Source organism: Aegilops tauschii, chromosome 5 (assembly GCF_002575655.3).
Source record: "Aegilops tauschii subsp. strangulata cultivar AL8/78 chromosome 5, Aet v6.0, whole genome shotgun sequence".
In the NCBI taxonomy this organism is placed as follows: domain Eukaryota; kingdom Viridiplantae; phylum Streptophyta; class Magnoliopsida; order Poales; family Poaceae; genus Aegilops; species Aegilops tauschii.
Window position 1 is genome coordinate 67,370,778 of NC_053039.3, and position 26,919 is coordinate 67,397,696.

General features: G+C 44.8%; 1 pseudogene; it reads left to right on the top strand.

Moving 5' to 3' along the window:
• Positions 1-2,651: 2,651 nt before the first annotated feature.
• Positions 2,652-26,919, top strand: part of LOC120964545 (uncharacterized) — a 44,733-nt pseudogene continuing 20,465 nt past the window's right edge.

The window sequence follows — 26,919 nt, forward strand, 5'->3', positions numbered from 1 at the left end:
CTCCATCAGCCTTCTACCATCTAATCCTTCCATGCATCTGCATGCTTAACTCCGCACGGTGACAATAGCATAAACGGGTAATAACACCATGGTCAGCCGTGTCTATGCCCATGTTACTGCCATGAGCTTTCATTCCATAATTGATATCTCCTGTCTTTGGGTTTTTCTTAACAAAAACTTTGAGTTCTAATGCTCCATGTTCCGGTCTTTCTCCGATACACCTTGATCTCGGGCATTGACGGCTTCCATAATTTGTCAAGTTCCATAAGGGTAACCTTCCTAGGTCATACACATCTGGCAATTCTTCAGAGCCTTCAAATTCTCCCAGTCTTCGGAGTCTTCAACCGTTGTAGTTTCCATTATCATAATGCACGGTGAAATCCTCTTCATTCCGAACGGTCTTAGTTGTCCGATATCTTGTACTTCTTGTAGTGGTCTTATCCATCGAATCTTCGAGTGGTCAAAAGGGGAAAGGGTATGGTCTCACTAAAAGGGAATATTTGAATTAACTCAAAAGAGAAGATAGGTAAACGATCTTTTTGAAAAAGAAAGTTGTAGAGAAAAAAAATCTTTCCTATGGGCTTGCCAGTTTCTAGGGTCACGTCCTACAGTCAACATGTGCTCTGATACCATCTTGTAGCGACCCGACCCAAATGGATCAAGTCTCTGTGCTTAAGTGTCATCCCTGGATCGGTATGCTGACACACACAGTACTCGAGGATTTATAACAGAGGTAAATCACATGTATAAAGTAACGTAAATACTATTACCTCAATCCAAAAAGCGGAAGTAACAAGGTTGTGGATTCCCATCAACACCAACGGCAAAGTTGAGTGTAGAAATCGTAACCCTAACGTATCACTTACTCGTCGTAAGAATCCTGCAACATGAAACATTGCAGCCCGAAAACGGGTCAGCACATGGAATATGCTGGCAAAATAACACCATAGAGAAATGCTGAACAAGGGCTATCACTACATGCATATATGGCTGGTGGAAAAGCTCTATGGTTATAATGTTTTTGCGAAAAGCCAATTTTTCCCTACTGCAAAGGAATAAATTTTATTTAACTATCATGCTGGTTGTTAAACATTGAGAAGGTACCTCCAACTCAATCCCAATTAAGTAACATCATTAACCCAACAAAATTAATTAAAGTAACATGATGAAATCAACGGGATAATCCAAGAACTAGATACTCAAGATGTCCATAAACGGGGACACGGCTAATCATGATTAGTTTGTACACTCTGCAGAGGTTTGTGCACTTTTCCCCACAAGACTCGATCTCCTCCGTTGGATTTCTCGCACTGCATGGTGTTTGAGAAACGGATGACCGAGACACAGTCTTTCAGAAGCATTAACTCTAACCCTGGGTAGACAATACCAACCTACACCCCCTACATCTGCTAGCCTACCACTGGAAGAGGTCATGCAACATACTCAACTATGCTAGAGCCCATAATAGCTTGTGGCTGCACACGGAAGTTTCTAGCATGAATAATCTTATGATCCCTTTGAGTCTGGGTGGCGGTCCATAGGATGATCACACGGGTACTCCGGGATATCCAAAAAATACAGGCAGCACTGGGTTCTCCAGGTGCCTCAATCCACCCAGATGTTTAGTTAAGTAGCCACCTTAAGTTGAACCATTAATTAACAATCTCACATCTGCCATGGAAATTCACTCAAACCCAATCCACGTCTATGAGCATAGCATAGCAATATAAGCAAACGTAGAAGTAACTCCCAAAGGTTTGATAATAAACAGGGTAATAGGTTCCTACATCATCAACTACTTCCCAATACCCACATGTTATCAATCCTACTCATGCAATGTTTGAGGGTTGAATCTAATGCATAAAAACTGGGTATGAAAGGGATATGATCAAAGTGTGAACTTGCCTGCAATGTTGATGAAGATGATTCACACTCAAAACTCTTGATAGATCTACTCGTCACACTCCGTCAATCTATCGTAAGCAAGCAATAGCAACCATACATAAGCAATCACACAAAAGATCAGAAAGAACGAAGAAGACAGTTCGGAAAACATCAAAACAAAGCAAATAACTCTTGCAACATAAAACAATTTTCTAATAGTACCAAAATTATGTGAATTTGGCCTTACCAGAAGGTTTAGGTCAAGAGCTTCGATTAGCAAAAAGAATCAACTAAATCGGAGCTACGAAACTCAAGTTACGATCAAAAGAAGATTTAAATTCAAATCTGATCTAATTCAAATTTTAAAATTTCAAAAACATGTTTGAGTTGGATTACTGGATAGAGGGGATCATAACGAAGACGTGGGCGTTGGTTTCGTTGGATTTGGACAAGTGAGTAAAAAGTTGTGGTCGTTTGAAAAACAGGGGCTAAACGGTAAATAAAATCATCACAGATAGGTCCCTGGCGAAAAACTAAAACAAAAGAAAAAGACTAAATAGCGAATGTTCGTTGCCGAACGCTAACTGGCGAATCTGTTCACTGCTGAACCTAACCTAATGAACGTTCGTTAAATAGCTAGTAAATTAAAAAAACAAGTTTTATATATAAAAAAACCGAAATGAAAACCGGTCGGTTTTATTACCGGTTTGGGCGGTTCAGCGAAACCGTCGGGTCGGCAAAAACCAGCGAGATCTGGCGGCTAGGCCATGTCCGGCGAGTCCGGCGAACGGCGGCGGACGGCTCCGGCGAGCGGGGCGTCGGCGGCGTCGGCGGTGGCGCTACGCAGCGGCGGCGGACTGCAGCGGCGGCGGCAGCCAGTGGGCGGCGCGGGTGGAGGGGAGGCAGCGGCGGCGGCGACAGAAGGCGGCGGTGGTGGCGTCGATCTAGGCGGCGCGGCGAGGAGAGGAGAGACGGGGCCCGGGGCGGCGGCGGCGTCGATCTGCCGCGGCGCGGCGAGGAGAGGAGAGACGGGGCCCGGGGCGGCGCCCTTTATAGGTGGGGAGGGGAGGAGGTGGCGTGGAGGAGGGGTAAGGGGAGGGGTAGGGCGGCGGCGGTTTTCGTGGAGGTCACGGCGCGGCGGCGTGCTGGCTCGGGAGTCCTTCCCGAGCTTGGGGACGAGGAGGAGGTGGGCTGGGCCGCGGCCTGGCCTGGGAGTTGCGCCGGCCCAGTTTGTCGGAGGGAGAGAGAGGAGAGAGAGAGCAGTGCTGGGCTTCGGCCTGGCACTGTTCGAAGAGTTTTTTTTAACAGAGAGAAAAAGAAAAGGAATAAAATATAAAATAAAATATTATATAGGCATATAATATATCAAAATTTTCAGAAAAAGATTTTCTACAACATGAACATTTTTCTAAAGGCAAATAAAATCCTCAAAAATTCAAATAAATCAAACAGTGCTACTGCCTTAATAAAATCCAATAAAAATCATTTTAAAAATACCAAAATGATTTCAATTTATTTCTCTCCAATTTTCTGATGTAGGGAATCATTTTACCCTAATTTCTGTATAAATTATTTTTGGAGAAAACTAATTTGAATAAAACCCAAATACTCCAAATTGAAAATAATTTCCAAAAGGACTTTAAATTAGATCCTTTTAAACTTCCAACTCATATTTCATATATTATGAAGAAGTCATTTTATCTTCTCTTGTGAAAATCATTGAGTTGCATAAAGTTTCTGAATTGGGAATATTCTCAAATGAAATTCAAATATTTTCAACACCCCCTTGTCATTTAAATAAATGGAAGAAGTCATGTCATCTTCTCTCGAGGGTTTTGTGATGAAAAGAATTTGAATTCATGGAGATCATAAAAGAAAAATGAAAGTTTGGGAAAGTCCTTTTATTCCCTCTCATTTAACTTTCAAAAGATTTCGAATTCACTCACTTTCAGTCAATCAATCAAACAATCAATCCAATCTATCTGTTTATTATAACATTCCAAAATTTAGAATTTTGGGATGTTACAACCTCTATCCGTTGCGTACCCATAAGCATAAAACCAACGCTTAAGGTGCTACTAGTAATTTGTACGTGTGTTGCACGTTAGATCATTATGTGTAAATCATTAAAATAAAACTTTAAACACCTATGCTACTGTTAAATTTATCATGTAATTCGAAAAGAAGCTTTCTGTTTTCTAGTGGGAACTCCTCGAAACTTCTATATAATTCGCATCAACACACAATACCACTGTCCTCTTAACCGTTCAATCACAAGTTGGTTCGCAACAAAAATCTAGTTTTATTAACATATAGATGCACGCCGGCGCAACAAATGTTTTTGCGTGCAAAGGGTTGGACATGAAAATACATAAAAAGGGATGGCTAGTTAAATTCAGAATTTCCTATAGGACGCTCTTGACGTCCGCCAATTCTAGTGGTATCATATTTGCCGCCCGTGGGCGTCAATCTTGAGAGCTCCTATTTGCCGTCGCAAGCGGTTAATAGTCGACCCTTCTTGCGGAAAATGGTCATCGTGTATCATAAATAAGTTCAGCGTGTACATGTGTAATGTTCAACATATACTAGAAATGTTCATTGTAAATTTTATATATATTCACTATATTAGAAAATATGTACACCGTATATTGCAAAAGGTAAAAAGGACAAAAATAAAAAACTACAAAAACCAATTCTAAAAAAAGAAAACCCAAATCTAAAAAATAAAAATATAAATAATGAATGAAATAGAAGAAGAAAAAAAGAGAAAAAATAGAAAACAGAAAAGAAAATGAAAATGAAAACAACAACAACCAGCGAAGGAAGGACACTTGAGAGGGCCCATTCGTGCATGCCCTTCGGCGAAGGTCCGCTATTTGACCGAAATCACTAGTTAAGTTTTACCCCCTTACAAAGATTACTCCTGACCCCTAAAAAAACAAAGATACCCCCACCTTCTCAGGTGCTGACAAAATATGCGTCACTTATCACAACTTGGGAATTTTCCTTTTTTCAGATTTATTTATTATAACATTTTATTTCTTGAACCATGCGTCCAAAACTATAACCATTCACCACATTGGATTCTCGTGTCAAGATGTTCGAAACTAGATCCCATGTTAATAGATTTTGACTCACTTTTTCACAAAAAAAACCATAAAACCGAAAAAAAACAGAGCTGGAAGCATCATTCCCCCCCCCACTTTTTCTCTTTTCTCCAAGCAATTTGTGCTTCCACAAGATACAAATGTATGTATTAGTGGAAGCACACACAAAAAACATAAAAGTAAAATCACGAGTGTTTCCCTTGCCAAAGAAGAATAACTTTGCTTTTTGCGAAAGCAAATATGGGCCTCATGTTGGGGAACGTTGCATGCAATTTCAAAAAAAAATTACTACGATCACGCAAGATCTATCTAGGAGATGCATAGCAACAAGAGGGGGAGAGTGTGTCCACGTACCCTCGTAGACCGAAAGCGGAAGCGTTAGGTTAACGCGTTTGATGTAGTGGAACGTCTTCACAATCCAACCGATCTAGTACCGAACGTACGGCACCTCCGAGTTCAGCACACGTTCAGCTCGATGAGGTCCCTCGAACTCTTGATCCAGCAGAGGGTCGAGGGAGAGTTTCGTTAGCACGACGGCGTGGTGACGGTGATGGTGATGTGATCCGCGCAGGGCTTCACCTAAGCACTACGACGCTATGAACGGAGGATTAAACTGTGGAGGGGGGCACCACACACGGCTAAGAGAATAACTGTTGTGCTTTGGGGTGCCCCCTGCCCCGTATGTAAAGGAGGGGAGGAGGAGGCCGGCCACCAAGGGGCGCGCCAAGGGGGGAGTCCTACTAGGACTCCATGATACGTCTCCGTCGTATCTACTTTTCCGAACACTTTTGCCCTTGTTTTGGACTCTAACTTGCAAGATTTGAATGGAACTAACCCGGACTGACGCTGTTTTCAGCAGAATTGCCATGGTGTTATTTTTGTGCAGAAACAAAAGTTCTCGGAATGACCTGAAACTTCACGGAGATTATTTTTGGAAAATATAAAAAATACTGGCGAAAGAATCAAGGCCAGGGGGCCCACACCCTTTCCACGAGGGTGGGGGGCGTGCCTGCCCCGCCCCAGGGCGCGCCCCCTGCCTCGTGGGCCCCCTGAAGCTCCACCGACCTCAACTCCAACTCTATATATTCGTGTTCGGGGAGACAAAAATCAGAGAGGAAGATTCATCGCGTTTTACGATACGGAGCCGCCGCCAAGCCCTAAACTCTCTCGGGAGGGCTGATCTGGAGTCCATTCGGGGCTCCGGAGAGGGGAATCCGTCGCCATCGTCATCATCAACCATCCTCCATCACCAATTTCATGATGCTCACCGCCGTGCGTGAGTAATTCCATCGTAGGCTTGCTGGACGGTGATGGGTTGGATGATATTTATCATGTAACCGAGTTAGTTTTGTTAGGGTTTGATCCCTAGTATCCACTATGTTCTGAGATTGATGTTGCTATGACTTTGCTATGCTTAATGCTTGTCACTAGGGCCCGAGTGCCATGATTTCAGATCTGAACCTATTATGTTTTCATGAATATATGTGAGTTCTTGATCCTATCTTGCAAGTCTATAGTCACCTACTATGTGTTATGATCCGGCAACCCCGAAGTGACAATAATCGGGACCACTCCCGGTGATGGCCGTAGTTTGAGGAGTTCATGTATTCACTATGTATTAATGCTTTGGTCCGGTACTCTATTAAAAGGAGGCCTTAATATCCCTTAGTTTCCAATAGGACCCCGCTGCCACGGGAGGGTAGGACAAAAGATGTCATGCAAGTTCTTTTCCATAAGCACGTATGCCTATATTTGGAATACATGCCTACATTACATTGATGAATTGGAGCTAGTTCTGTGTCACCCTATGTTATGATTGTTACATGATGAACCGCATCCGGCATAATTCTCCATCACCGATCCAATGCCTACGAGCTTTTCACATATTGCTCTTTGCTTATTTACTTTTCGATTGCTACTGTTACAATCACTACAAAACCCAAAAATATTACTTTGCTATCGTTACCGTTACTTCCATATTACTTTGCTACTAAATACTTTGCTGCAGATAATAAGTTATCCAGGTGTGGTTGAATTGACAACTCAACTGCTAATACCTGAGAATATTCTTTGGCTCCCCTTGTGTCGAATCAATTAATTTGGGTTGAATACTCTACCCTCGAAAACTGTTGCGATCCCCTATACTTGTCGGTTATCAAGACTATTTTCTGGCACCGTTGCCGGGGAGCATAGCTCTATTCTCAGAGTTACTTGGGATTTATATCTGCGGGTCACTATGAAGAACTTGAAAGACGAGAAAACTAAAATTTATCCCTCAGCTACGAGGGGAGGTAAGGAATTGCCATCTAGCTCTGCACTTGATTCACCTTCTGTTTTGAGTAAACTTGCGACACCTAAACCTGCTTCTGCTATTAATTCTGATATGTCGCATGTTATTGATGATGCCACTTCTGCTATGCATGATACTTATGATGAAACTACTTCTATGCTTGATACTATTGTGCGACTTGGTGAATTTCTTGATGAACAACTTGCTAGGGCTAGAGAGAATGAAATTATTGAAACTGATAATATTGATGAAAGTGATGACAAAGATTCTCCCCTAGATATGAATTGCATGTTGTGCCTGAGGGTTATGTTATGGATGAAGAAACTGCTAGAGACTTTCTTGCTTGCAATGATAGAAGTGATCTTAAGAAGTTATTAGTTAAGCTGAAAGAAAAATCTCTGAATGCTAGAATGAAATATGACCCTGCTTATGCTACTTCACCTATCTTTGTTACTGATAAGGATTATGAATTCTCTGTCGACCCTGATATAATTACTTTGGTTGAATCTGATCCTTTCTATGGCTATGAATGTGAAACTGTTGTGGCACATCTTACTAAATTAAATGATATAGCCACCCTATTCAATAATGATGAGAAAACTCACTACTATTATATCCTTAAAATATTTCCGTTCTCATTAAAGGGTGATGCTAAAACATGGTTTAATTCTCTTGATCCTGGTTGTGTGCGTAGTCCCCAGGATATGATTTATTACTTCTCCGCTAAATACTTCCCTGCTCATAAGAAACAAGCTGCTTTAAGGGAAATATATAATTTTGTGCAAATTGAAGAAGAGAGTCTCCCACAAGCTTGGGGGAGGCTTCTCCAATTACTTAATGCTTTGCCTGATCATCCTCTCAAGAAAAATGAAATACTTGATATCTTTTATAATGGACTAACCGATGCTTCCAGAGACCACCTGGATAGTTGTGTTGGTTGTGTTTTCAGGGAAAGAACTGTTGATCAAGCTGAAATTCTATTGAATAATATGTTGGCTAATGAAAATAATTGGACACTTCCTGAACCAACTCCTAAGACAACTCCAAAGAAAAGGGGTATTCTATTTCTCAGTCCCGAAGATATGCAAGAGGCAAAGAAATCTATGAAAGAAAAGGGTATTAAAGCTGAAGATCTTAAGAATTTACCTCCTATTGAAGAAATACATGGTCTTAATTTACCGCCTGTTGAAGAAATACATGGTCTTAATTCATCACCTATTGAAGAAACACATGGTCTTGATAACCCGACACAGGTAGTAAAGGTAAATTCTCTCTATAGATATGATAAAGCTGAAATCCCTCCTACCAAGTTTGCTAGCCAATGTTTGGATGAGTTTGATAACTTTATGGTTAAGCAAGAAGATTTTAATGCTTATTTTGGTAGACAATTAAAACAAAATTCTTATATGATTGAACACTTGGGTGATTATATGTCTAGAGTTAAAGGTGAACTTAAACTCATTAGTAAACATGCTTCTATGGTTACCACTCAAGTAGAACAAGTACTTAAAGCTTAGAATGATATGCTCAATGAATTGAATAGTAAGAATAATGACTATGTTGTTAGAGTGGCTACTAGAACTGGTAAAATGACTCAGGAACCTTTGTATCTTGAAGGCCATCCTAAGAGAATTGAGCAAGATTCTCAGAGAAATAATGTAGATGCACCTAGTCCTCCTAAAAAGAAGAAAAAGAAAAATGATAGGACTTTGCATGCTTCTAGTGAACCTGTTGTAGACACACCTGAGAATCCTAATGATATTTCTATTTCTGATGTTGAAACACAATCTGGTAATGAACATGAACCTAGTGATAATGTTAATGATGATGCTCATGTTGATGCTCAACCTAGCAATGATAATGATGTAGAAATTGAACCTGCTGTTGATCTTGATAACCCACAATCAAAGAATCAACGTTATGATAAGAGAGACTTTGTTGCTAGGAAGCACAGTAAAGAAAGAGAACCATGGGTTCAGAAACCCATGCCTTTTCCTCCCAAACCATCCAAGAAAAAGGATGATGAGGATTTTGAGCGATTTGCGGAAATGATTAGACCTATCTTTTGCATATGCGTTTAACTGAAATGCTCAAAATGAATCCTTATGCTAAGTATATGAAAGATATTGTTACAAATAAAAGAAAGATACTGGAAGCTGAAATTTCCACCATGCTTGCTAATTATACTTTTAAGGGTGGAATACCTAAGAAACTAGGAGATCCAAGAGTACCCACTATACCACGCTCCATTAAAAGAAATTATGTTAGAACTGCTTTATGTGATCTTGGAGCCGGTGTTAGTGTTATGCCTCTCTCTTTATATCGTAGGCTTGATTTGAATAAGTTGACACCTACTGAAATATCTATGCAAATGGCTGATAAATCAACTGCTATACCTGTCGGTATTTGTGAGATGTGCCTATTGTGGTTGCAAATGTTACTATTTTAATGGACTTTGTTATTCTTGATATTCCCGAGGACGATAGTATGTCTATTATTCTTGGAAGACCCTTTTTGAATACTGCAGGGGCTGTTATTAATTGCAACAAAGGCAATGTCACTTTTCATGTTAATGGTAATAAGCATACGGTACACTTTCCGAGGAAACAAACTCAAGTCCACAGTATCAATTCTATTGGAAAAATTCCATCGATTATTTTTGGAGGTTTTGAATTTCCTCTTCCTACTGTCAAGAAGAAATATGATATCCTTATTATTGGGGACGTGCATATCCCTGTTGAGGTAACATAGTGTTATTCGAAATTTCTCCGGTTTCATGTTATTCAAAATGAGTTTGTTAACAAGACTTGATCAACCTTGTTAGTGGATTCCTTTTGATGAGCATGAGATGGATGAAGTTAGAAAGCACAACCTTCTGTACCCTCCTTTTACTTTCTGTTATTTAGTGAAAATAAAGTAAAAATAGTATTTTTCTATCTGTTTCCTGAATTATCCGTGCAATATAAAAATACCCCAAAAATAAAAGTTCTCCAAATGCCCTGAAATTTAAATTTGATTTTTTCTGGAATATTTGAGAATATCTGGCACTGAGAACACAGCAGGGGGAGCAAGCACCTGGCCACGAGGGTCCAGGGCGCGCCCACCCCTACAGGGCGTGCCCCTGCCTCGTGGGCCCATGGTGGCTCCCCTCCACTTATTCCAGCCACCACACACTCCTTCTTCCTCCCAAAAAAATCACCAACCAGCTCAAGCACGACTTCTAGCTCATTTTGCTGCGATTTTCGATCTCCTTGCTGAAAGCACCTCTCACAAAACTGCTTTGGGGGATTGTTCCTTGGTATGTGACTCCTCCAATGGTCCAATTAGTTTTTGTTCTAGTGCTTTATTCATTGCAATTTTTTGCTGCCTAGGTGACCCTGTTCTTGAGCTTGCATGTCAAATTTATATGGTCCCAAGTAGTTCTAATGCATGATATAGTCTCTAAGCACTAGTGGGAGTAGTTGCTATCAATTTTGCTGAGTTTGGTTCACTTTTATTTGAAGTTACTAAAAATTTCAGAAATTTTCAGAAAATGATGAAGATATTTTTGAGGGGCTCATCGAGCCGAAGCTCGAAGGAAAAGCAAAGTGAAGAAGAAGAGAGGCCCAAGTATAATCTCCCTTGCACCGTGGAAGTTCGGCCGTGTGAATGGCCTTGTGATGATTTCTTGAGAGCAACCGAGATTTATGATGATTTTTATGAATTGGCTGAGAATGCAGGCCTCACCGACTTCCTCCGCGAGCAACGCGAACAGTATCTCTTACTCACTAATATCTTTGTGCAAAATTTTCATTTCCATTCAGGAGGTCACCACCTACGGTGGATTTTTATTTATATGATGAGTATAAGGAGATGACCCTACGTGAATTTTGTGAGGTTTGCAAGTTGCCCTTTTCGGGCATCATAGAGGAACCACATCTTGATGATGTGGATGGGTTTATTGATACCATTGCTGTAGGGGAAACGAGGAAGGTTTCTGATGCACGAATTACTAGCATACACTTTCCTGTTCTATGTTACTTTGCTATATTTGCTAGTAGATGCTTAATTGGTCGTGGAAACTGTGGAAACCTGAGTGCCCCTGATATTGTTATTTTGTGCCATGCCTTATTTCGTGATGACACATTTAGTATGGGCGCTATCGTTGCAAAGCGGTTAAACCTTAACCGTACTAAGGGCCCCATCTTGGGAGGCATCTTCACCTCGCGCCTCGCTGCATACTATAACATACCTATTAGGCATTATGAGAAAGAAGAAAAACTGCTGCCTTCTGTTTATCTAGATTATAAGAGTATGGTAGCACATGATTTTATTGTTAAGAATAGGGAAAAGGAGCTTAAGTACAAATTAATATTTGGTAAAAATCATCCTGAGACTATTACCTTGCCTGCTCCTTCCTTGTTTGATTTATCTGCAGGCGAGTACCTTGTTCCGTTGGAGGCCATTCACGCCTACCGAAACCCTACATCAGCTACAGAGCCGGAGCCGAAACCACAATTTGATCCTCCACGACAGTCTAATTACCAATGGGATCCGGAGGTGATTGCCAACTAGTGGCAATCCGAGGCTTCTTCACAGTACGACCCCAGTTACAACTTCGGATATCCACCAGGCCAGCCGTGGCAATAAACCAACTTGGGGGAGTACGTATTTCTCACCGACATTACATTTATGTTCACACACTCATTGCTAGATGTCGGTGCTCATACTCTTTCACTGTAATATCCATGCTAGTTTATTTTCCTTTTTATGCTTTCTTCTTATGTGTTTGAAAAACCTTAAGAAAACCAAAAAAATAGTAGTAGCTTTTAGCTAGTTTACTTTCCTTGCCTGTAGTAGTAATAATTAAAAAGAAAACCCAAAAAGATTTCCCGTTCTTCTTTCGCTTGTTGGGAGCTTTTCCGTGTAAATAGTTTTATTTCTCTTCTTTTCTTTGGGGGTCGATAGGAGAAGACCATAATGAAATTGTTGAAGTGGCTCTTATATGCATGATTGTTGATTTAACCAAGAGCCCATATTACCTTGTCTTCTCCTTTGAATTGAATGCTCGCAGATTCCAGCTTAGCCCAATGCACATGCACTATTATTATTATTCACACCGTTCGGTCGTGCAAGTGAAAGGCAATTATGACGATATATGATGGACTGATTGAGATGAGAGAAGCTGGTATGAACTCGACCTCTCTTGTTTTTGTAAATATGATTAGTTCATCGTTCCTGATTCAACCTATTATGAATAAACATGTTTGCAATGACAATTAGAGATTATAGTTGCTTATGCCATGCTTAATTAGCTAGGAGTTTATAATGGTTTACCTTGCGTGCCAACATGCTATTAAAATGGTTGTGATGTGGTATAATAGGGTGGTATCCTACTTTGAATGATTCAAGTGACTGGACTTGGCACATGTTCACGCATGTAGTTGAAATAAATCAACATAGCCTTCACGATATTTACGTTCATGGTGGATTATATCCTACTCATGCTTGCACCCAAGGTTTATTAATTTTAATGCATGTTCATGACTGTTGTCGCTCTCTAGTTGGTTGCTTCCCAGTCTTTTTCTAGCCTTCACTTGTACTAAGCGGGAATACTGCTTGTGCATCCAATCCCTTAAACCCCAAAGTTATTCCATATGAGTCCACCATACCTTCCTATGTATGCGGTATCTACCTGGCGTTCCAAGTAAATTTGTATGTGCCAAACTCTAAACCTTCAAATGAAATTCTGTTTTGCATGCTCGAATAGCTCATGTATCAACTAGGGTTGTCTGTATCTTCCATGCTAGGCGGGTTATTCTCAAGAGGAGTGGACTCCGCTCCTCACTCACGAGAAAATGGCTGGTCACCGGGATGCCCAGTCCCATACTTTATGCAAACCAAATCAAAATAATTGCAAACAAAACTCCCCCGAGACTCTTGTTAGTTGGAGGCACTCGTTGTTTCGAGCAAGCCATGGATTGATGCTTGTTGGTGGAGGGGGAATATAAACTTTACCATTTTGTTTGGGAACCGCCTATAATGTGTGTAGCACGGAAGATATCGCCATCTCTCGGTTGTTATGTTGACATTGAAAGTATGCCACTCAAAATATTATTTATCTCTATTTCAAAATCGAGCTCTGGCACCTCTACAAATCCCTGCTTCCCTCTGCGAAGGGCCTATCTATTTACTTTTATGTTGAGTCATCACCCTCTTATTAAAAGCACCAGCTGGAGAGCACCGCTGTCATTTGCATCCATTACTATTAGTTTATATTGGGTGTGACTATGACTGGATCTCTTTTACCATGAATTACAATGTTTAGTCAGTCCTTGATCTTTAAAGGTGCTCTGCATTTATGTTTTGCGGTCTCAGAAAGGGCTAGCGAGATACCATCTTGTTATATCATATCATGATTGTTTTGAGAAAGTGTTGTCATCCGAGATTTATTATTATTGCTCGCTAGCTGATTATGCCATTGACATGAGTAAACATGAGACCTAAGTGTTATTGTGAATGTGGTTAGTCATAATCTTTGCTGAAAACTTGAATGCTGGCTTTACATATTCACAACAACAAGAGCAAACAGAGTTTGTAAAAGTTTTTCTTTATCACTTTTATCAACTGAATTGCTTGAGGACAAGCAAAGATTTAAGCTTGGGGGAGTTTATACGTCTCCGTCGTATCTACTTTTCCAAACACTTTTGCCCTTGTTTTGGACTCTAACTTGCATGATTTGAATGGAACTAACCCGGACTGACGCTGTTTTCAGCAGAATTGCCATGGCGTTATTTTTGTGCAGAAACAAAAGTTCTCGGAATGACCTGAAACTTCACGGAGATTACTTTTGGGAAATATAAGAAATACTGGCGAAAGAATCAAGGCCAGGGGGCCCACACCCTTTCCACGAGGGTGGGGGCGCGCCTGCCCCCCAGGGCGCGCCCCTACCTCATGTCACCCCTGGAGCTCCACCGACCTCAACTCCAACTCTATATATTCGTGTTCGGGGAGAAAAAAATCAGAGAGAAAGATTCATCGCATTTTACGATACGGAGCCGCCGCCAAGCCCTAAACTCTCTCGGGAGGGCTGATCTGGAGTCCGTTCGGGGCTCCGGAGAGGGGAATCCGTCGCCATCGTCATCATCAACCATCCTCCATCACCAATTCCATGATGCTCACCGCCGTGCAAGAGTAATTCCATCGTAGGCTTGCTAGACGGTGATGGATTGGATGAGATTTATCATGTAACCGAGTTAGTTTTGTTAGGGTTTGATCCCTAGTATCCACTATGTTCTGAGATTGATGTTGCTATGACTTTGCTATGCTTATTGCTTGTCACTAGGGCCCGAGTGCCATGATTTCAGATCTGAACCTATTATGTTTTCATGAATATATGTGAGTTCTTGATCCTATCTTGCAAGTCTATAGTCACCTACTATGTGTTATGATCCGGCAACCCCGAAGTGACAATAATCGGGACCACTCCCGGTGATGGCCGTAGTTTGAGGAGTTCATGTATTCACTATGTGTTAATGCTTTGGTCCGGTACTCTATTAAAAGGAGGCCTTAATATCCCTTAGTTTCCAATAGGACCCCGCTGCCACAGGAGGGTAGGACAAAAGATGTCATGCAAGTTCTTTTCCATAAGCACGTATGACTATATTTGGAATACATGCCTACATTACATTGATGAATTGGAGCTAGTTCTGTGTCACCCTATGTTATGATTGTTACATGATGAACCGCATCCGGCATAATTCTCCATCACCGATCCAATGCCTACGAGCTTTTCACATATTGCTCTTCGCTTATTTACTTTTCTGTAGCTACTGTTACAATCACTACAAAACCCAAAAATATTACTTTGCTATCGTTACCGTTACTTCCATATTACTTTGCTACTAAATACTTTGCTGCAGATACTAAGTTATCCAGGTGTGGTTGAATTGACAACTCAACTGCTAATACTTGAGAATATTCTTTGGCTCCCCTTGTGTCGAATCAATAAATTTGGGTTGAATACTCTACCCTCGAAAACTATTGCGATCCCCTATACTTGTGGGTTATCACTCCACTCCTAGTAGGATTCACCCCCCTGTCAGTGTCAAAACCGGCGGATCTCGGGTAGGGGGTCCCGAACTGTGCGTCTAAGGCGGATGGTAACAGGAGGCGGGGGACACAATGTTTACCCAGGTTCGGGCCCTCTCGATGGAGGTAATACCCTACTTCCTACTTGATTGATCTTGATGATATGAGTATTACAAGAGTTGATCTACCACGAGATCGTAGAGGCTAAACCCTAGAAGCTAGCCTATTACTATGATTGTTGTTGTCCTACGGACTAAACCCTCTGGTTTATATAGACACCGGAGGGGGCTAGGGTTACACAGAGTCGATTACAAGGGAGGAGATCTACATATCCGAATTGCCAAGCTTGCCTTCCACGCAAAGGAGAGTCCCACCCGGACATGGGACGAAGTCTTCAATCTTGTACCTTCATAGTCCAACAGTCCGGCCAAAGTATATAGTCCGGCTGTCCGAGTACCCCCTAATCCAGGACTCCCTCAGTAGCCCCTGAACCAGGCTTCAATGACGATGAGTCCGGCGCGCAGATTGTCTTCGGCATTGCAAGGCATGTTCTTCTCCAAATCCTGAGTACCTATCGAGTAGTGTCCGGCTTCCCATAAATGTTGCACTCCTCGGCTTCTGTGCCTAATAATGGCTATCTTCCACGTGTCGAGCGAATGCGAGAAGTCGGGGCATTTTTACATTTGCCACCCTAACCATGTGAGTAAATCGTCTATTTAAAGAGCCGGGGATCCTCAGATCCAGATCACACCATCCTCCCACAGCGAATATCCATCGGAGCGCGCCCGGAAAAGCCCATCCCATCATGGCCGGCCATCGCAACTCCTCCTCTCGCTCCCATAGCACTAAGCCAGGCAATTGGGAGAAGTGTTCCGTCCCCCACAGCCAATTAGTAGAGTTATAGACCCAGGGGTTTCTCTCTCCTGCGTATATGGTCCCCGTCTGAGCCGTACTAGCCACTTACAACGGCGGGGAGCAAGCGGAGAGCTTTCCCAACCCATCCATGGGGGAGCGGGTATGCCTTGTCCCTTACCTATTAAGGGGACTTGGATTTCCAATCCATCCGTTCCTCCGCGGGCTCCTGGAGTTCTATGGCCTCCAGCTGCATAACTTTACTCCCGCCTCCATATTACACATCGCTGGCTACGTCGCCCTTTGCGAGCTGTTTCTGGGCTGCGAAGCTCATTTCGAGCTATGGCAGAGGCTATTCTGCCTCGTGCCCCGTACACAGGAGGGGTCAATATATCAAGTGTGCGGAGTCGAAATATGGCGCATCGCCGGGACTGGATACCTGTCCGGTACTTCGAAGAAGACATCCGAGGACTAGCCTTCGGAGTGGTTTTATATGGAGGACGTCCCCCTTCCGGACCCTATTCGGATGGGCCTTCCTGAGTTCAATAACGCCCCTTTGAAGAAACGCCGCAGCTGGCGCCCTCGAAGCCCCCAGGAGGAAGATAACAGAGAGGTCCTTTACCTGATGGGCCGGGTAAAAATGCTGGCCAAATCAGGACTGACAATAATCGAGGTTATGTCAATATGTATAATGCGGGGGGTGCAGCCACTTCAATATCGGGGACAACCCATGTGGCACTTCAATGGAGACGACGATGCCACCCGCTGCGGCCGTAAAGGTCCGGACTCCGCCGCTGCTCTAGCGAAAATACTGTTCGATTTATATAAAGGAGAGGAAGAGGAGTTCATCCGCATTAAGCCACGGGATGGATTATCCATGTACAACCCCCCAAACTGGGTGAGCTGCTACTTTTTACTCCATACCTTCCCGCATTCTTCGTCATAAATATTTACCTTGCTATTTCATAGCAGGAACTGCGAAAAGCTGTGAGGGAGGTCCACAGTCCGTCTCCACAGCCAGAGGACCCTGACCGGGCCCTCGACCCCGGACTCGAAGAAGGTCCGGACATATTTGTGGAGCTCATCGACAGGACATTCTATCAGTTAAGCTGCGACGGTGCCTTGGTGGCCATCATAGCCGATTATCCTAGACTGCTCCCTGCATCGCATGTAAGTAAAACCGGAGTCCCAACTTCCGAGAAGGATCCCTTTTTTGCACTTCACCCACCGCACACATATGGTGTCTTATAGGGAAGGCCCTCGGGACGCCATGCCGAACCCGCAGTGACTCACCAACAAGGGGCACCGAAACCGGGTAGGCTTAAAAGGAAGGCGGTCAGGACTGAGACACCATCGCAGAGGTATGAAAAAGAACCCTGCTCCGTGGTTGTCGTTTTAAAAATATAATAACGTCCATGGTTCCTGGCAGGAAAAACGCTCGCCGGACCGTATCCGGAGAGCCTGCCGGCCACGCCTCCACCAGCCGGGCTCCAGAGTCGGACTCAGAGGCAGATGCTAATGTGGGGACAACCCCGAATGTTCCTCCTACAGAGGATGCGGATAGGTTGTCCGCTACAAATTCCGAAGTGGAGAGTGCCATGAATCACAGGCGTTGCCGGGCCATACTCCACGACCCTGGTTTCTCTGAAGAGGCGTTCGATGCCTTCAACTCAGGGGACGCATACATTCGAGCTTCTCAAAATGGTCTTGCCAGAGCCACGGACCAGTATGTAAAGGATATACGGGTAAGAAAAATCTGATAATTATGTATATCAGTAGCCCCTGAGACTTGAAACAGTTGGCACAACTGATTTAAAGATCATTATTTGCGTAGGTTCTTACAGAGAAGAATACCCAGTTGTCTCAAGAGCTGGAGGAGTGCAAAGCCCAGCTATGGGCCGCAGTTGCCTCAATGAAGGAGTCCAAGAAGGCCCCATCTGGTAACACTTGTTTTTATCGAAAAGAATGACATATACCAGTTAGTATTCAGCATGCATGCAAATCTAACAATAGATTCTGCAGATGACCCCGGAGTGAATCCGGAGGTCGTGCGAGGGGATGAGCAACATGCTCGACGACAGCTAGAGGCTGGCGAGCGCGTGCTTACGCAGGTTAGGGGGAGAAAAACGATCTCCAAGATGCCAATACCCGGCTGGGCGTTGAACTGAAAGATGTTCGGGCCCAGCTTGCTGACTCCGTAAAGGAGAATAAGAGGCTTCGACGTGGCATTTTTAGTAAGTGCTTGAATGAACTTTTATAGAGTTCGGCGAAGAAACCGGCTAACAGAGTTATATCTGTAGGTATGCTGACGAGTCGTCCCGCAGAGGAGATGCCCAGGTCTGTGGGTGATCTTCTGCCAGAGCTCTCACAACTGCACGAACAAGTTCGGCAGGTGATGCAGGGCATTGCCCAGGCCTTGTGGCCATCCGCCTCCCTGCCAGGAGGCATGGGGGAGCTCGTAGAGATGCTCAAGGGAGCATGGCGGCGCTTCCGATTATGGAAGATATCTGCTTGCCGACAAGGTGCAAGGGAAGCCTAGGCCATGGTGAAGACTCGATATACCAAGGCTGACCCGAATCACATGGCCGAGGTCGGACCTGTGGGGTCTGATGGGAAAGAGATCCCCGTCAGTTTGGTGTATGACCAGGTGAGATTAGCCGTAAAGTATTCCCAACAGGATTGTAGGCTAGACAGCCTGTTGGATGGTATAGAAGAAGAATTTAGTCAGTCTAAGTGACTGTGTACTTCAAGTGACATATATTGTCCCTAGCCGGATTGTAAATCATTTGTCATGGCGGACCTTTTCACTTCGACCTCCGGACCCGACAGTCCGGAGTGTATCCGAATACCCGCTCAGTTATGTAAAAACCGGGGTACACGTGGAAACCAGGCGTAGGGGTCATAAGTGCTTGAACAGACAAGTACCCAACTAGCTATGTTATATTACATGGATAGTAAGAGACATCTTCCAGGGAGAATAGTTCCGTTAAGGGTTCCTTTCCCTGGGTACACATGCATTAATGTGCATGTCCGAACTGCGAAAAGAGACGCAGGATATAAGCATCTGGGGGCATGTATTACAATAAGTAAAAGTCATCTTTTGTTCACCGACCGAATATTCCCTTAAGAACGCTAGCTTTCGGCTTCACCCAGTCTGAGGTACACATCCGGCTGACCCGACAGTAACAATCGCAGAGGTGCTCCCCTTATGCCCTAGCCGAATTAACGGGAACGTAGGGCATAAACACAAGAGCCAAGCAACCCAGCTTGGCCAAAACTTAAGTCATATCGATGCATATAATGGCGAAGAAAAGGTACATGTGGAAAAGTAACACATGTGCAGGGGGCATAGAGCCCGGAACATAGTTATATTAAGCTTCTGTATAAGAAGCCCCCAGGTATAATGAGCACGCCTGGCGCGTCAAGATTGTGTAGTCAAGACACATTTTAACCTTTTAAGGCCGTGAAGAAAAAGGGAAGAAAGAAAGAAAGACAGATAGCGGATATATATATATATATATATATATATATATATATATATATAAATTGACGGAGGTAAGGAGATGAACACAGAGTCCGGCACTAGGCGTAGAACCTTTGGAGTCTGGCCGCATTCCATGGTTTGGCTCGAGTCGATTGTCCGATGCATCCCGCAGACGGTACGCTCCACCGGTGAGAACTTTGTCAATAACGAAGGGACCTTCCCATTTGGGCTTGAGCTTGTCCTTTTTCTTCTCTGGTAGGCGTAGAACAAGTTCGCCAACATTATAAATTTTGGCCCGTACTTCTCTGCTTTGATACCGTCGAGCCTGTTGCTGATAGAATGCGGAGCGGGCTTTTGCCACGTCACGCTCCTCCTCCAGGGCGTCCAAACTGTCCTGCCAATCAAGCTCAGCTTCTTTCTCTTCGTACATGCGCACTCGAGGTGAGTCATGAATGATGTCGCAGGGCAGTACCGCCTCTGCGCCGTACACCATAAAAAAAGGTGTGTATCCGGTAGTGCGATTCGGCGTGGTCCGCAGCCCCCATAGTACGGAGTCGAGCTCCTCGACCCAGTGCGTATCTGATTCCTTCAGGGATCGCACTAATATGGGTTTAATGCCGCTCATAATAAGACCATTTGCTCGCTCGACTTGACCGTTTGTTTGGGGGTGATAGACGGAGGCATAATCGAGCTTAATGCCCATGTTGCCGCACCAAGTTTTTACCTCGTCAGCTGTAAAGTTCGAGCCATTATCGGTGATGATGCTGTGGGGGACTCCGTAACGGTGTACAACCCCGGATATGAAGTCTATCATTGGTCCGGACTCGGCCGTTTTAACTGGTTTGGCTTCTATCCATTTGGTGAATTTATCCACCATGACCAATAGGTACTTTTTCTTATGGCTTCCTCCTTTAAGGGGTCCGACCATATCAAGCCCCCAGACCGCAAAGGGACAAGTAATGGGGATTGTTTGGAGAGCGGTGGGTAGCATATGGCTTTGGTTTGCAAAAAGCTGGCAACCAACGCAATGCTGGACAAGGTCCTGTGCGTCTGCTCGGGCCGTCGGCCAGTAAAAACCTGTACGGAAGGCCTTGCTTACAAGGGCCGGAGCTGCGGCATGGTGGTCACCGAGTCCAGCATGAATTTCTACCAAAAGTTGCCGTCCTTCCTCTTCGGAGATGCACCTTTGAAGTACTCCGGTAGCGCTTTTCTTATAAAGCTCTCCCTCGTGGACCTTGTAGGCTTTAGACCGCCGCACAATGCAACGTGCCTCATATGGGTCCTCAAGGAGTTCTTGCCTAGTTAGGTAAGCCAAGAAGGGTTCTGTCCATGGGGCAATGACAGCCATAATCACGTGGGCGGAAGGTGTTAATTCGGTGGCAGAGCCTCCGATTATGTCAGAGTGTTCGGGATCTGGCGTTGTGGCCGGATCCGGACTGTTGATGCCGGTCTCCCCTTCCCACGCTACGGATGGCTTAAACAGCCTTTCCAAGAAGATATTAGGTGGGACAGGGTCGCGTTTAGTGCTGATGCGGGCGAGGATATCTGTCGCTTGATTGTTTTCTCGGACCACATGGTGGAATTCGAGCCCCTCGAACCGAGCTGAAATTTTGAGGACGGCGTTGCGGTAAGCCGCCATTTTTGGGTCCTTGGCTTCAAAGTCTCCATTTATTTGAGATATTGCGAGGTTCGAATCCCCACACACCTCTAGGCGTTGAATGCCCATGGAGACTACCATCCGGAGGCCATGCAACAGGGCCTCATATTCTGCTGCATTGTTGGAGTCTGTGTATAATATTTGGAGTACGTATTGGACTGTGTCTCCGGTGGGGGATGTCAGGACGACGCCTGCCCCCAGACTAGCCAGCATCTTAGAGTCGTCAAAGTGCATGATCCAATTGTAGTACGCGCCGTACTCTTTAGGGAGTTCGGCTTCTGTCCATTCGGTGACGAAATCAGCCAGTACTTGTGACTTAATGGCTCGCCGTGGTTTCTATGTTATGTCGAACGGGAGGAGCTCAATAGCCCATTTAGCAATCCGGCCCGTGGCATCATGGTTATTTATTATGTCGTTGAGTGGTACTTCAGAGGCCACCGTAGTTAAACATTCTTGAAAGTAGTGTCGTAGTTTCCGGGATGCCATGAAGACCGCGTATGCTATCTTTTGATAATGTGGGTACCGTGATTTTCATGGAGTGAGGACAGTGGATACGTAGTATACCGGCTTTTGAAGTGGGAACTTATGTCTTTCCGTCTCTCGTTCGACGACGAGCACTGCGCTTACAACTTGGTGTGTTGCCGCTATATATAACAACATTGGTTCGCCGATATTTGGTGCGGCCAAGATTGGGTTGCTGGCAAAGATGGCTTTTATTTCTTCCAATCCGGACTTGGCCGCATCCGTCCACTCGAAGTGTTCGGTGCGTCGAAGAAGGCGATAAAGAGGTAGTGCCTTTTCTCCCAATCGGGAGATAAAGCGGCTTAAGGCAGCCACGCATCCAGTTAATTTCTGGATTTGCTTGAGGTTTGTTGGGATAGACAACTGTGACAGAGCTCGGATTTTAGCCGGATTTGCTTCAATTCCTCTATCGGAGACAATGAAGCCCAAGAGCTTTCCGGCAGGCACGCCGAAAACGCATTTTTCCGGATTGAGCTTGATGTCATATGTTCGGAGATTGTCGAACATGAGCCTCAAGTCATCTATTAAGGATTCGACGTGTCTGGTTTTAATGACCACATCATCTATGTATGCGTAAACTGTTTTGCCGATTTGTGTTTCCAGGCATGTCTGAATCATGCGTTGATAGGTTGCACCGGCGTTTTTGAGCCCGAAAGGCATGGTATTAAAACAGAAGGGGCCGTATGGAGTGATGAATGCCGTTGCGGGTTGATCGGACTCCGCCATCTTAATTTGATGGTATCCGGAGTATGCGTCGAGGAAACACAATAAGTCGTGTCCTGCGGTAGCGTCGATAATTTGATCGATGCGGGGGAGGGGGAAGGGATCCTTGGGGCAAGCCTTGTTAAGGTCCTTGAAATCGAAACATAGGTGCCAGGATTTGTCCTTCTTTGGTACCATCACCAGGTTTGCTAGCTAGTCCGGATGCTTTATTTCTCTAATGAATCCGGCCTCGAGTAACTTGGCCAGCTCTTCTCCCATGGCTTGTCGCTTAGGCTCAGAGAAACACCGAAGAGTCTGCTTGACCGGCTTGAACCCCTTTAGAATGTTAAGGCTATGCTCGGCCAGCCTGCGTGGGATTCTTGGCATGTCCGAAGGATGCCAGGCGAAGATGTCCCAATTCTCGCGCAAGAACTCCCGCAGTGTGGCGTCTGTTGTGGGGTTCAGCTGTGCCCCGATGGATGCTGTTTTTGTAGGGTCTGTTGGGTGGACCTGGAATTTGACTATTTCGTCCGCTGGTTTAAAAGAGGTGGACTTGGGTCTTTTGTCGAGTATCACGTCGTCCCTGTCCATTGTGGAGCGCAGCGCAGTTAGTTCTTCGGCCGCAAGGGCTTCGGATAACGCCTCGAGGGCCAGTGCGGCGGTTTTATTTTCGGCGCGGAGTGCTATGTCCAGATCACTAGCTAGAGTGATGATTCCATTGGGCCCGGGCATTTTGAGCTTCATGTACCTGTAATGGGGTATAGCTTGGAAGATCGTGAATGCCTCCCGCCCTAAAAGGGCGTGGTATCCGCTACTGAACGGGGCCACTTGGAATGTGATTTCTTCGGACCTATAATTCTCCGGCGTGCTGAATACCACATCTACTGTGATTTTTCCCGCACATCGTGCCTCCCGACTAGGGATGATTCCTCTGAAGGTCGTGCTGCTTTGCTCAATGCGGCTCTTGTCTATTTCCATTTTGATAAGAGTCTCCTCGTAGATGAGGTTTAATCCGCTGCCACCGTCCATGAGCACTTTAGTAAGCCGGAAGCCGTCCACATTTGGACTAAGGACCAAAGTGGCTGGTGCTCGGGCTGTGCGGAATTGAGGTTCGTCACTGGCATTGAAGGTTATGGCCGTGTCGTTCCATGGATTTATTGCTGCAACGTGGCAGACTTCAGCAAGGCTGCGGAGTGCTCGCTTGCGCCTATTATTCGAGGCGAAGGTCTCGAAGACTGTCAATATTGTATTGTTATTTTCCACGGGATGGTGCTCTGTGGTATTGTTGATGAGGAGATCCTCGCCGCTCTTGGCCACCTGCCGGAGTATCCAACATGCTCTAAGGCTGTGTGTTGGCATGGTGTCCGGTGTACTGTGAATTTTGCATGGCCCATTGAGCCATCCCTCCAATACAGTTCCACGCCCTGTAGTGGGCTTTGGTTTCTTTGTGATTGGATCGGGTGACTTACGAGAGTACACCCTTTTAGTTCGGACGGGGGGTTTAGTGAGAGCCGGAGGATCCCAGAATTTTGTTTGGGTTTTCCAGGCGCTTTCCATCGCACAGTACTTCTGTACTATGGCCGCCAAGTCAGCAAAGTGTGCTATGTCACGGCGACTTATGGCGTTGAGGATTCCCTTGTCCGTGCAATTTTTGCAAAAAATGAAATTGCGTCTTCCTCGCGACAGTCCTTGACCTTGCTCATTACAAGGAGGAATCTGGCCCAATAGTGATGTACTGTCTCTTGGGGCTCTTGTCTAATGTGGGAAAGATCACTTATGTCTGGGTGGGTGGGTAGATTTAGGTCCAAACCCCGACCCGATCTGAGACCCAGGGGCGGAGGAGTTTCCGAGCTTGGCAGTTCGGGCTCCGGGATGTTGCCCAATAGTTATGGCCCGCTGTCTGATTCTAGGTTCGAAGCTTGGGCCATGTCCTCCCGTAGACAGGTATCCGGCTCGGAGAGCTAGGGAATCCGGACATAGTTTGTCCTCAAAATAGAGGAAGAATTTCTACATTGCTCCTCCACCACCGCTATCTGATGGGTGACCGGCGGAGAGTTAATCTCCCTTTGGTCGGGTTTAAGCCCAATCCGATCATAGTCCGTAGCGACTCCCAGGGCGGCGATGCGATCCAAGAGCTCGTTCAAGGAAGAGAGCTCCGTTGGATCCATCTGCTCGGCGAATCCCGAGCCGACATGGAGGCTGTTTTGGATGACCCGAGAAGTCATCGTCGGCGCGGCGGCCGAACGGGCGGTCATGATGAAGCCGCCTAGTCGGAGAGTTTGGCCTACAGCCAGGGCTCCCCCAGAGGTAATGTTGTCCTTGACAACAAGACGAGCCATCAAGCCTTATAGTGACGGCACAGTGGAACTCTCAATGAAAGCACCAATGTCGGTGTCAAAACCGGCGGATCTCGGGTAGGGGGTCCCGAACTGTGCGTCTAAGGCGGATGGTAACAGGAGGCGGGGGACACAATGTTTACCCAGGTTCGGGCCCTCTCGATGGAGGTAATACCCTACTTCCTACTTGATTGATCTTGATGATATGAGTATTACAAGAGTTGATCTACCACGAGATCGTACAGGCTAAACCCTAGAAGCTGGCCTATGACTATGATTGTTGTTGTCCTACGGACTAAACCCTCCGGTTTATATAGACACTGGAGGGGGCTAGGGTTACACAGAGTCGGTTACAAGGGAGGAGTACATATCCGAATTGCCAAGCTTTCCTTCCACGCAAAGGAGAGTCCCACCTGGACACGGGACGAAGTCTTCAATCTTGTACCTTCATAGTCCAATAGTCCAGCCAAATTATATAGTCCGGCTGTCCGAGTACCCCATAATCCAGGACTCCCTCACCCCCCTTTTCCTTCTCATGGAGGGGGAAAGAGGGAAGGAGAGGGAGAGTGGAAAAGGAAAGGGGGGGGGCGCCCCTTCCACTTGTCCCATTCGGACAACCCATGAGGGGCGCGCGCCACCCCTTGTGGGCTCTCCTCTCTCTCCCCTATGGCCCATTACTTCCCCGGGGGGTTCCGATAACCCCTTGGTATTTCGATAAATATCTGAAACGTCCCGAAACCATTTCGGTGTCCAAATACTATCGTCCAATATATCAATCTTTACCTCTTGACCATTTCAAGACTCCTCGTCATGTCTGTGATCTCATCCGGGACTCCGAACAATCTTCGTTCACCAAAACACATAACTCATAATACAAATCATCAGCGAACGTTAAGCGTGCGGACCCTACGGGTTCGAGAACTATGTAGACATGACCGAGACACATCTCCGATCAATAACCAACAGCGGAACCTAGATGCTCATATTGGTTCCTACATATTCTACGAAGATCTTTATCAGTCAAACCGCAATAACAACATACGTTATTCCCTTTGTCATCGGTATGTTACTTGCCCGAGATTCGATAGTCGGTATCATCATACCTAGTTCAAACTCGTTATCGGCAAGTCTCCTTACTCGTTCCGTAATGCATTATCCCGTAACTAACTCATTACTCACATTGCTTGCAAGGCTTATAGTGATGTGCATAACCGAGAGGGCCCAAAGATACCTCTCCGATACTCGCAGTGACAAATCCTAATCTTGATCTATGCCAACCCAACAAATACCTTCGAAGACACCTGTAGAGCATCTTTACAATCACCCAGTTACGTTGTGATGTTTGATAGCACACAAGGTGTTCCTCCGGTATTCGGGAGTTGCATAATCTCATAGTCAGAGGAATATGTATAAGTTATGAAGAAAGCAATAGCAATAAAACTTAACGATTATTATGCTAAGCTAACGGATGGGTCTTGTCCATCACATCATTCTCCTAATGATGTGATCCCGTTCATCAAATGACAACACATGTCTATGGTCAGGAAACTTAACCATCTTTGATTAACGAGTTAGTCTAGTAGAGGCATACTAGGGACACTTTGTTTTGTCTATGTATTCACACATGTATCAAGTTTCCGGTTAATACAATTCTAGCATGAATAATAAACATTTATCATGATATAAGGAAATATAAATAACAACTTTATTATTGCCTCTAGGGCATATTTCCTTCAGTCTCCCACTTGCATTAGAGTTAATAATCTAGATTACATTGTAATGATTCTAACACCCATGGAGTCTTGGTGCTGATCATGTTTTGCTCGTGGAAGAGGCTTAGTCAACGGATCTGCAACATTCAGATCCGTATGTATTTTGCAAATCTCTATGTCTCCCTCCTTGACTTGATCGCGGATGGAATTGAAGCGTCTCTTGATGTGTTTGGTTCTCTTGTGAAATCGGGATTCCTTCGCTAAGGCAATTGCTCCAGTATTGTCACAAAAGATTTTCATTGG